Raw genomic sequence first — 12395 nt, forward strand, 5'->3', positions numbered from 1 at the left:
CAGATGCTTGCTACAGATCTGATGAGTGAGCAAATGACTCTCAGGTGCTAAGCCATGTGGAGTGAGTAGGAACCTGGTTTACAGAAAATCACTACTGATACTGGGACAATGATCAAACACCAAGAAGGTGACACAAATCACTCCCGAGTCCACTGTCTATTGGAAACCCCAGTGACCACTGCTTCTAGATTCCTTTCTCTGCACCAGCTCAACTTCCTTCGTGGCTGCAGAGGAGGTCCAGAATGATGCTCCGTCCTAGGCCCCACTCCACACAGCACACCAGACCAAGAAAGACATAAATAGGCAATATGGGGCCAGGTGGTGGTGCATTTGGTTGAACGTACATGTTACATGTTGTCGTCATTGTTGGATAGGACAGAGAGAAATGGAGAGAAGAGGGGGAAGACAGAGAGGGGGAGAGAAAGACAGACACCTGCAGACCTGCTTCACCACTTGTGAAGCGACTCCCCTGCAGGTGGGGAGCCAGGGCTCAAACCGGGATCCTTACACCGGTCCTTGGGCTTTGGGCCACCTGCACTTAACCCGCTGTGCTACAACCTGACTCCCTTATTTATTTGTTTTTATTAACTTTATTTATTGATTGGATAGAGACAGTCAGAAATTGAGAGGGAAGGGGATGATTGAGAGGGAAAGAAACACCTGCAATACTACTTCACCACTTGCAAAGCTTTCCCTCTGCAAGTGGGGACCAGGGGCTTGAACCCGGGTCCTTTTGCATTGTAACACATGCACTCAACCAGGTGCGCCACCACCTGGCCCCACTGCAAGTGTCTCTCTATCTTCCCCTCCGCTCTCAATTTCTCTCTGTCTCTACCCGATAATAAAATTAAATAAATATGGGGCTGGGTGGTAGCACAGTGGGTTAAGTACACATGGCACAAAGTGCAAGGACCAGCGGAGGGATCTCAGTTCGAGCCCCCGGCTCCCCAACTGCAGGGAGTCACTTCACAGGAGGTGAAGCAGGTCTGCAGGTGTGTATCTTTCTCCCCCCTTTCTCCATTTCTCTATCCTATCTAACAACAATGACAGAATAACAACAATAATAATAACCACAAGAAAAATTAAAAACAAGGGCAATAAAAGGGGAAAAAATAGCCTCCAGGAGCAATGGATTTGTAGTGCAGGCACTGAGCCCCAGTGATAACCCTGGAGACAAAAGAAAAAAAAAAGTAAATAAACAAAAATCTTAAAAAATTTAATAAAAAAGGAAGGACGCAACAACAAAACCATTAAGTATTGCTTTGACATATTTTTCAAAGGTTTAAGTAGAAGGGAGATATACCATATTCATGGATCAAATTAACCAATATTGAACATAGTATAGTACTGGCACAAAGACAGACATTAAGACAACCCAAATCACACAGTCAAATGATTTTTGTAGCAGGTACAATGACTCTGAGACAGCTGAACAGTCATACAGAAAAACCAGTCCTTGCCTTTCATGTATGTTTACATGAAATAGCTCCTAAGGACTGGGGAGACAGCAGAATGGTTCTGCAAAAGACTCTCAGGGTCAGCCCCTTACACCACCATCAGCCAGAGCTGAGCTCTGGTTTTTCTGTATCTTTGTATCAGTCTCTCTCTCTGATTAAAATAAAATAAAATGTTTTTCTTTTCCAGCTATCGATAGGGTTTACAGTCAACAATATCTATACACATTTCCCATATCTAGGAGCTACTCTCTTCCCTGATCCAGCTTACTGGTCCTTTATGAAGCCATGACATCATCTCCCCAGATAATAACTTGGATCCACCTGCATTTCAGATTTCAGGCTCAGGGAAAAACAAAAACGAAAAAAAAAAAAACCTAGTATAGCCACAGGCCCTTTGGAATATAACTAAAATAGGCCTACTAGCTATCTACAAAATGGAACCCCCCTCCAACTCATCATCTGCACTATTCCAACCTTTAGGTTCATGATTAGCCAACAATTTAACAATCTGTTTGGCTTTATATGTTAACTCTCTTTTCAGCCACCAGGTTCCAAATGCTAGCATGATGCCAACCAGACTTCCCTGAACAGACAACCCCACCAATATCTCCTGGAGCTCCACTTCCCCAGAGCTCTGCCCCACTAGGGAAAGAGAGAGGCAGGCTGGGAGTATGGATCGACCTGTCAATGCCTATGTTCAGCAGGGAAGCAATTACAGAAGCCAGACCTTCCACCTTCTGCATCCCACAATGACTTTGGGTCCACACTCCCAGAGTGATAAAGAATAGGAAAGCTATCAGGGGAGGGGATGGGGTATGAAGTTCTGGTGATGGAAATCGTGTGGAGTTGTACCCCTCTTATCCTATGGTTTTGTCAATGTTTCCTTTTTATAAATAAAAAAAAATAAAGTTTTTTTAAAGGATAGAAATAGATCATATATATAAATGTACTAGTTAAAATCATAAAGTTTTTGAAAAACAGAAAAATACCCTCAGTCCTGGGGCAGGCAAAGACATCTCAGGTGGAACACAGAAATTAGAGATCAAGGTCACAGATTAAAAGAGGTATGACATCAGACTTGAGGAAGATAAGAAGACTCAGTGCTTCAAAGTCTGGTGAAAAAGAAAAGCATAAGCTAGACTGACTCAACAATGCAGAAGACAGAAACTTGTACCTAGAATACACAGGGGGCTCTTAGAAACAAACAACACAATTAAAAAACTGGCAAAAGACATGAACATCCATTTCATTCAAGAACATGAGTTGGTGTCCGACAGCGCTTGACAAGCTGTTCAGCATTAGTCATTAGGTAAGGCCAATTACAAGCCCAGTGATACAGTACCACCCAGCCATTAGAGAATCTAACATGAGCCAGATCAAGACTATCAAGTGCCCATGTGCATGTACTGCAAAGCCTCTGGGACACTCCTGGTGGGGATGTGAAATGGTGCAGCAATGGAAAAAGGCAGGAGGAGGCCAGGCTAAATGTCCAGCCAGCCCACACTGAGGTACCTGTGTAGGAGAAATAAACACAGAGCTGTACACACGAATACCTGCAGGAGCCTTGATCTTTATGGTCCAAATGGAATACCCCCAACTCCAAGCCCACTTATGAGTGAGTAAGTACTTGAAACAGGAGAAATAGGGGGTCGGGCGGTGGCACAGTGGGTTAAGCATACGTGGCGCAAAGACAAGGACGGGCGTAATGATCCTGGTTTGAGCCCCTGGCTCCCAACCTGCAGGGGAGTCGCTTCACTGGCGGTGAAGCAGGTCTGCAGGTGTCTATCTTTCTCTCCCCTTCTCTGTCTTCCCCTCCTCTCTCCATTTCTCTCTGTCCTATGCAACAACGAACAACATCAACAATGGTAATAATGATAACCACAACGAGGCTACAACAACAAGGGCAACAAAAGGGGGGGAAAATGGCCTCCAGGAGCGGTGGATTCATGGTGCAGGCACCGAGCCCAGCAATAACCCTGGAGGAAAAAAAAAAAAAAAGAAAAGAAACAGGAGGAATGAACTACTGGTGAAAAATCTCTCACAAATAAACAAACCCAAGCTACTGCCACCAATATTTCTGCCTGTGAAAGACTGCAGTTCAGCCCCTCCCAGCCATGCGAAGCAGGACTGTATAGGTACTTATAAACCCTGTGCCTCTGTGAATTCATTAAAACACCAAATGAGAGCCCCCCATATAGCTGGGCTGTGCTTGCTGCCCTGGTCTGCTGCCCTGGCTTTTCTCTGAGCCTGTGCTGGCAGACATGAGCTCCAAATCCCAGGAGTCACTGTCACCACCTGGCCTCACCCTCACTCTGGGCCTAACTCACAGAGCAGGTATGTTGTGCCATGGTTAGCCTCTTCTGAACAGGCTATGGTGGACTTCATGTCTGAAGCCTCCTTCATAGAAGCCTCTGCCTGGGGGCCCTGGTGCCAGCACTACTGGGTTCCACATAGAGGTGTGGTCTGTACCCCATGGCTCTTCACTTCTGAATATTCTCCTAAATCGATCCACTGATCCAGAGTCATGCCTGTCCCCCCCTCCCTATCAAGTTGGGGGGAGCTAGTTCCTCCTGTGGAATTTCCCTGTTGTTGGAGCAAAAACTCCCAACTACAAAGCTTGGTTTCTCCCTCAGGGACTGGCGCTACCGAGTCTCATGCTGCACATGTGATATGTGGGCATACTCTGGGGTCTGGACATTTGAGTCTAAACAGGAAGGACTGGCACAGAGCACAAATCTCTGACAGAGTTTTGCTGAATGAATAAATGAATGACCCAGGAAGTACATACAGGCTGTTTCACCTCAGAACATCTGCTTCCCTTCCCCATAGCGGGTGTCCTGCAGGGACACAGGAACTTCTTGATCAAAGTCAACAAGCTCACATCAGAGAGGGCAGAGTACAGTTCCCAAAAAAAGAGTATGTGGAGCAAACCTGGGTGCCAGTGTGAGGGGCAGAGCCAGGATCCCCACAGAATGACTCTGAGCAAGTCCCTGCTGCCTTAGGCCGAGCTGGTGGGGCTGAGGTGAGGTGATGAGGGCAGGCACTGCACGTCATGTTGGCATAGTGAGGGCAGTAGAGGGGCACTGAGGCACAGGGTCCACCCTCAGGATGGGGTGTGTAGGGGGAGCCTGTGTCTTGGCACCTGGGCCATGACTTCCATGTGCTGCCCACCTGTGCCTGTCAGAGCACTCAACACTGAGCCAAGGGGATACAGAAATGTGCACCCAGTTTCATCACCACCCGATGGCAGCAGAGTGGACAGAGAAGCCTCGGGCCACACATGCACAGTGGGACACATCCATCTGTGAGGGGACACCTTGCCTTTTGCAGCCACATCCTTAGAGTGGTGGGGGGTTGGGGGGTGGTTAGCCTGGGCTAAAATGTTAGAAGGAGAAAGACAAATCCCAGGAGACCCTGCTCATACATAAGATGCAGAGAAACAAAACAAGGGGACAAAGTCAAGCAACTCCGTGTGTGTGTGTGTGTGTGTGTGTGTGTGTGTGTGTGTGTGTGTGTGTGTGTGTGTGTAGGCTGTGGGAGTCCGAATGCATGGTGGTGGAGAAGTCTGGGTACTGAGCTGGTGGGCATGAGGGTCATTTGCAGAACCACTATGCTGTCTCCCTACACCCACACATAATGAAGAAGTGTAAAATTGTACCCCTAAGACATATAGTTTTATAAACTGACATCATTACCCCAATAAATCCAGTACTTCATGGTGGGGAAGAGGACAAGCTCAGGCCGGCAAGGTAGCTCACTTGGGTCATGCACTTGCTGTGGGGCTGGCTCCACTACACTGAGGGAAGCCTCCATTCTGAGGTGTCCTCTGTTTTTCTATCTGAAAAAGTCATCCTGGAGCAGTGAAACCTTACTAATAACCAAAAAAGAAAAAAAGCTGGTGGAAGGTGTGTTGTGTTCACATCTATCATGGGGAGACAGGAAGCCATACTGTGACAACTACAGCCTTGTATAATAAACCAACATCCCCCCCCACAAAGGGATCTAAAAAGGACCCCTCCTTTCCTTGAAGCGTGGAGTTCACATTTCACTGCAGTCTCTGCGTGCAGGTTATCATTAAGATTGGGACTTGTGGGAGCAGAAAGCACTTGAACCAGCATCAGGATCCCGGTCCTAGCTCCCGGCTCCCCACCTTCAGGGGGTTACTTCACAAGCAGTGAAGCAGGTCTGCAGGTGTCTTTCTCTCCCCGTCTTCCCCTTCTCTATTTCTCTCTGCCCTATCCAACAACAAAGACAGCAATAATAACAATGATGATAAACAACAAGGGCAACAAAAAGGAAAATTAAAAAATAAATTAAGTTAAATTAAAACAAATTGGGACTTGTTTGCTTGCTGAAAAGGAAAGCAGGAAACCACTGCAACCAGGAGTCTGGGTGGGGGTACAGTTGCCTGAGAACCAGGTGGACACACTTTGCTGGATGCCAGGAGGCACCAAGACCCTTAGGACAGAGGGCCCAGGGACCTACACATCCCATGGCCCCAGGAGCAGCAGGTACCCCCTGGGACCCTGAAATCAGAAGCCTGAGACAGAGGAGCTGGTGGGAAGGGGTACTGCCCGGAGAGGGGGCAGGTGGGTGGGTGTGCATGGGGGGCTACACTGTGCCAGCCTCCGCTTCATCAGTTACTCACATTCCCACTGCAGAGCATCTCTTGGGACTGGCTCTCTCCCACCTCACTTCTAAATCAGCTTCCTGTGACTCATCCCTCAGCAGAGAGTGGCAGGCGCTAATGAATTACTGATCCATCTCCTTCAACCAGCTGCTACAAGATATTGATGCTGGAAAGGTGCTGTGTGCACCAGGGCAGGCGCCTCTTCCTGGCTTCCCTTTCAAACATGATTCGTGCAGATGATTCTGACTCCATGGTGGAGTAAATCCCCATTGTGGGTGATGAATTTTGTGGCAGCAATCTGTACCTCAACCTGGCCTATGCTGCCCTCAGCAGACACTCCTGTCTGGCTTCAGTACCCCAGAAGCCCCAATTCACCCTTCCTGCACTCCACACTGACAGAGGCTGATCCAAGATGCCCTGACTGTTGGCTGCTGGGAGCCTTCTTTCCGGCTTGGTTCCTTGGGCTCCTGTCTTTATGATGTTGGTAAACTGAGACACCAAGATGGCTCACTTGGGAGGGTGTTTTGTCACAAGCACAACCCAGCTGAGAGCCTGGCCCTCACCACACTGGGGGAAGCTGTGGTGTCATTTCTTCTCTCTTTCTCTCTACCTGAAGAAGCTGCCCTGGGCAGGTGAAGCCCTGGTGATGACAAAGAGGAAAAAAAACAAACCAAAATATGGGCAATCGTAGTACTCCCCTGAAAGGGTCTAGCTGATGTGACAAAAATCAAGCAGAGGGTCAGAGAGCGAGCTCACTGGGAAGCCAGGTGGGGGCTCACCGGTCGAGTGCACATGTTGCCACGTGGGAGGACAATACTCCATCCCCACCTGCAGAGGGGAAGCTTTCTGAGTGTTGGGAGCAGTGCTGCAGGTCTCTCCCCCTTTCTCTTCCTTTCTCTACAGAGTAGGGAGGAGCTCACCAGGTATGGCACCTGCCTTGCCATGCATGTAGCCCAGTTCTGATCTCCAGCACCATATAGGAAGTACTGCAGCACTGGGGGAGCTCTGGGGGCTGTAGAGCCCCTCTCTTCAGCCTGCATGCAATGAACTAGCACATGTGCAAGGCCCTGGTTCCATACATACACAAGATTTATTAGCTGATACTGATTTTCATGATTGACTTTTCTTCCTTATTTCCATCCCCCCCTCCCTCCCTCACTCCCCTTGCTTCTCCTCCCCCTTCTCTAACCCCCGCCCCCTCCTGTTCTCTTTCTTTCCAGAGCACTGCTCAGCTCTGGCTAGTAGTGATTCTGAGGGATTGAACCTGGGACCTTGGAGCCTCAGGCATGAGAGTCTTTTTGCATGCCCACTATGCTGTCTCCCCAGCCACGAATGACTTTGCAACTATGGGATCACTAAATTCCAGTCAACTAAGAGCAATGTGATTGGTTGCCAGGAGTCAGGATGGAGCCACACGTGGAGCTGCCTTGCTCTTTGCACAGGACAGCAGGACCAGGGGACCTTCCGAGTGGTAGGATAGCTACATAAAGCAACTGGACTGTTCCCAGAAGTCCAAGCTAAGCGGATAGAAAGGAAGAAGGAAAATGACAGGACCTTGCTGTTGCTTCAATGCAGTACTGAGCTAAGAGATTGCTGATTGCTACTTTGCTGTAGAATTGATCCTGGGTTTCAGCCCTCAGCTCAAGAAAGTCACCTAAGATCTAAGTGTGTTAGTTTCCATCAACATCAAGGAGAGAGAGAAAGAGAGAGAGAGAGAGAGCAAAAAGCAAAGTCCTCAGCAAGCAGCACTGTGTTGCAGGAGCTCAAGATACACCTGTTTCCACTGTTCCTGATTCCCGACTAAAGGATCAGAGAAACTGCCCCTCCCCCTGCCCTTTCTTAGTCCAAACTAGCCTAGGGCCGGGCCTCCCAGCTGCCACCACCCTACAATAGTAGGGCATTGAGATCCATTTTCTTTAAGATGCTGGGTTGTGAGCCACTGAAAACACATGATGCACAGCAGCTCATCAGTTGTGATTTCCAGGAGCCAAGTGGTGGTGCACCGGGTCAAGCACACATAATACGAAGTGCAAGGACATGAGTAAGGATCCTGGTTTGAGCCCCTGGCTCCCCACCTGCAAGGGGGTCACTTTGCAAGCGGTGAAGCAGGTCTGAAGGTGTTTATCTTTCTCTGTCCCTACCCTCCCTTCCCTCTCAATTTCTCTCTGTCCTATCCAAAAAAAAAAAAAAAAAAAAAAGGAAAAGTTGGAGGCCACAGGAGCAGTGGATTCATAGTGCAGGCACCAAGCCCAGCGATAACCCTGGAGATTTCCAGGTTCATTCTGCACTTGCAGTGAGCAGCTCTAATGGGCAGTTTCCTGGTGGAGTTAGAGTCTCTCTGACTCCACAGGGCTTCCCGAGAACCCAGACATTTCTAGTGAAGTATAAGCACACCATTTTTGGGGGAGTGAAAAATGTCCCTTTGCATCGCCCCTCTCTCCAGGAATCCAGGCCTCCAGTGCCGGCCAGCCATCAGGCTGCTGGATGCTCTCTGATAATTAGAAACCGGGGAGGGCTCACTGTAATTTACATCCAGACATGGCAGCTTAATTAGAAAACAAATTCCTTTCCCAGCTTCAAAGACTGCTGAATAATCACAACGCACACACCCTGCCCAGACCATCCTACATCTGTGATGGAACTCTGAACCCCGCTGACAGAGGGGGCGGGACAGGGGAGGGCAGCTGACACGCAGACTCCTGAGGACCCTCGCTGTGAGTGGCCCTGCTTTCAGAGAAGGGGATATTTGGAGCAAAAGACACACATTTACTATGGAAGCACTGTGCTGCCTCGAAATTCCCCACTAGCTCCTGTAGTGATGTAAAGATATGGAGACTGTGCTCAGGCTGGGCTCTGAGTGAAGAACCTGTGGGAGCATGACAGCTAGGGCAGCTCCCACACCCTCTCCGTGCCCCCCTAACCCCCTGTCCATGTTATGAAGATGGCTGGAAAAACAGGTCCCAAAGTACCCTGAAGTCCTCACCCCAACCTCTGGGCCTTGTAGTTCCTGGGATGTAATACCACTTGCTGCCAGAAGGTGGGGCAAGATTTCTCTCTAGCCATCACGGAGTCAGGGATGCTCCAGCCCCTAGAGGCTGGCCCTGCAGACCAGAGCACACAGAGCCCCAGAGAAGTTTCTAGAGAGCTTAGGCAAGGGTGTGAGGGTGCACTGGGTACCCCCTCACCTGGGTGCTCCTCCCCAGCAGGAGATGTGAGGGAGGGATTATTGTAAATTCTCCTTATACTAATTGCAGATCTTTCAATTCAAAGGAAACAAAACCCTGACCCAGGCGGCTAGCCTCCCTGTCTTAGGTCCCTCAAGCTTGTGGTATGGGGACCAGGACTGAGGTACATTAGAGGCTATCATGTCCCTGCAGGAGCTAAAGCAGGACAGCCATGTGTGGGTTCTCCGAGTCCTTCCTGGAACTTAGAATTCTGCTCAGAAAGAAGAGCTGAGGGACTCATAAGCCAAGGTAGGGAAATGGGCAAAGACAGCCTTTCCCACTTGGTCCTACAACTGTAATGCAAACAAGCCCTTAAATCCCCCCAGAGCCCTGGGCCTCGTGTGTCCCCTGGGAGAATGTGGGCACAGGGATGGTGGATGCTGCTGCTGCTCTAGTGCTAGTGTCAGTGAGGGGCTGCAGCCTGTCTCCTGTAGCAGTGCCCATGACAGTGAGCAAGAACATGAGGAGTTACCTGGCAGTTCCCTAGGTCTTGAGAACTCCTAGGTAGCCACTTACTTTCTCAGCATTCGTTTTTTTTTTTTTAACTAAAATATCTCAAGTTCCTCTTTTTTTTTCCCACCAGTGTTACTGCAGGGGCTCAGTGCCTAAATGATCCCACCACTCTAGGTCATCATTTCCCACCTCCCTATGACAGAGACAAATAGAGGTAGGGAGATAGGAGGAGAGAGAGAAAGTGGGGGGAGGGAGAGACACACCTGCAGCACTATTCCATCACTCATGAAGCTTCACTCTGTACAGATGGGGACTGGGAGCTTGAACCTAGGTCCTTGAGCATGGTGATATGTGTGCTCAATTCCTAACTTTTTTTTTGCCTCCAGGATTATTACTGGGGCTCAGTGCCTATGAATCCACACTAGCACTAGCCACACACAGAGTTTAAAATGAAGTGTTTGCTCAGGCAGTGGTGGTGGGGAAGGTACCACGGTCCAGCTTTGCTCTCTTGTGGGGGCCTGCAGGGTGGTGCCCTGCATTACAGGGCACCGCTTGAAAGTCATCCCTAAGAGCATCTTCAAAGAGGACAGCCCTCCTGCTCACTGATCCTGGGGACAGCCAGGAACACTCAGGGCCACTCTGGGAGGAGTGAGTTTGAGTGAGCTGGAAACAAGCCTCCAGGTAGGAGTGGGAATGAAGGACCACTCATAGCATTTTAGGAAGGCTCTGGGTTTAGACCAGTGCTATATACTGAGCAGTGCCCTGGACTCTCATGAAATTAGTACATAGATCTTAAAAAAAATAAAAGTAACAGAGAAGGCTGTGCATGTCTTCTATGGTCAGGGAGGGCCTGGGTGCCCACAGGGCTGCTCATTTCTGTGGTGGTGGTGAGGCACCCCACACATGTGTCTATCTGAAGGTCACCTAGCCTGACTGAGATCTTGGGGTTCCTCTCCCTTTGCCTTTCACACTTTGATTTCATATTGTCTGACTGAAGGCTTGGCAAACAGCCAGGGTGGAATCCAGACCTGGACTTTTCAGCATACAATTGTATACAGAACCATTTCTCCTGAGGGCCCGGCCTTCCCTGTGGCTCCAAGCTGGGGGTACATACAATGGGGGCCTTGGGGATGGGCAGTCCCTATAGATAAGTGTCAGAGAGGGCTGGAGTTGTATGCTCTAGAGACATGGGCACGTACAGGGGGTCCTGTGGGGATGAGCAGAGTCCCAGTAAGGGGGGCAGGAGGCTCTGTAGGACCCCTGGCTCTGGACTCTAGGGTGTGGTGCTTTTGAATGCACTTGCCTTGGTTCTGGTAGCCAGCAGTCCCTGTGGGGCACAGGGGACCCCAAAACATCAAGGGAGACAGGACACAGTCCTAGCATTCTCTAGGATCAAAAGCCACCTATTCTGAAACCTCTTCAGCAAGTGAGAACAAAGTTGGTGAAAATGACGTGGCTTTCAGCTCAGGAATTGCCTGCAGTCATCTGGCACTGTGATGGCAGGGCAAGCTCAGCAAGCCGGGACTTGTTCAGACTGCTTAACTGGGGAGAAATCCTAAAATTGATAAAACAGAACAAGGGCACTTGCTTTTCAACAGCCAAGTCTCCCAAACCAGTTGCAACAAAGACATGCTTGGTCTCTCAAGACAGGTGTGTTGTTGGCTATGTTTTGGAGCTATGTGTCTAGGCTTTTGTCTAGTGCTTTCTAGTTCTGAGGGCTGGAATCTGGGATTGAAAAAAAAAATACAACCTGGGGCTGGGTGGTAGCGTACATGGTTGAGCACACACACTACAGTGCGCAAGGACCCAGGTTCAAGCCCCTGGTCCCCACCTGCAGTGGGAAAGCTTCACAAGTGGTGCTGTGGTGCTGCAGGTGTTTCTCTGTCTCTCTCCCTATCACCTTCTTCCCTCTCAATTTCTGGCTGTCTCTATCCAATAAATAAATAAAGATAACAACAACAAAAAAAATTACAACCCTTACATTGCAGTAGACCTTGCCTGGGCTCCAAGGGCAGCGGTCTTCGGGGCAAGCAGATCTGTGTGTGAAGACAGTGACCGAGACCCAGCTCCATACGTCCCAGGGCATGACCAATAATGGCGGGTTGCCAGCTCTCACTTTCCTTTGCCTCCATCGTGAGCCCCAGGACACTGCATCTTCCAGGGCCCCCAGGGAAAAGTGGGTGCATTTTCCATGCCTGTACCCCTAACTCACCAACAGCAGCTCTTCTATGATAGGGGCCTGTCTGAAGCTTGGGTTTTCCTTCCTACACCCCCACACCGGGACCTGCACCTCCCCAGAGCTGTGTGGGGCATGAGGGTAGCTGTTTTTATTATCTTTGGAAGCCAAACTCTTTGGATTTGTGTTTGGGGTGGGTGGGCCTCATATCAAAACGGGTGGGTAGTCTTAACGAAGATTCTAGATGGACAAGTATGCCAGAAGGGTGCGCTTCTAAGGGTGAGGGCAGGTTCCAGTCACATCTGCCTGCTGCCACAGCCCCTCCCTGGTTGCCAGCCCCCACAGATGCATATGCAGAACTGTGGTGTCAATGACAGGTTAGTATATGTTTCTGTAAACCTAGTCTCTCCCCCTCCCCCCACCTTTGAGCATCTGGCCAACTGTGCAGATCCCTT

At 49.5% G+C, this 12395-nt stretch overlaps 1 protein-coding gene across 3 annotated transcripts in view; it reads right to left on the reverse strand.

The window, feature by feature from the left end:
* The window catches only part of RPTOR (regulatory associated protein of MTOR complex 1), a 352764-nt gene that overhangs the window by 97040 nt on the left and 243329 nt on the right, over positions 1-12395 (reverse strand). The gene's annotated exons all lie outside the window — the stretch shown is intronic.

This window comes from Erinaceus europaeus, chromosome 14 (assembly GCF_950295315.1).
Source record: "Erinaceus europaeus chromosome 14, mEriEur2.1, whole genome shotgun sequence".
Classification (NCBI taxonomy): domain Eukaryota; kingdom Metazoa; phylum Chordata; class Mammalia; order Eulipotyphla; family Erinaceidae; genus Erinaceus; species Erinaceus europaeus.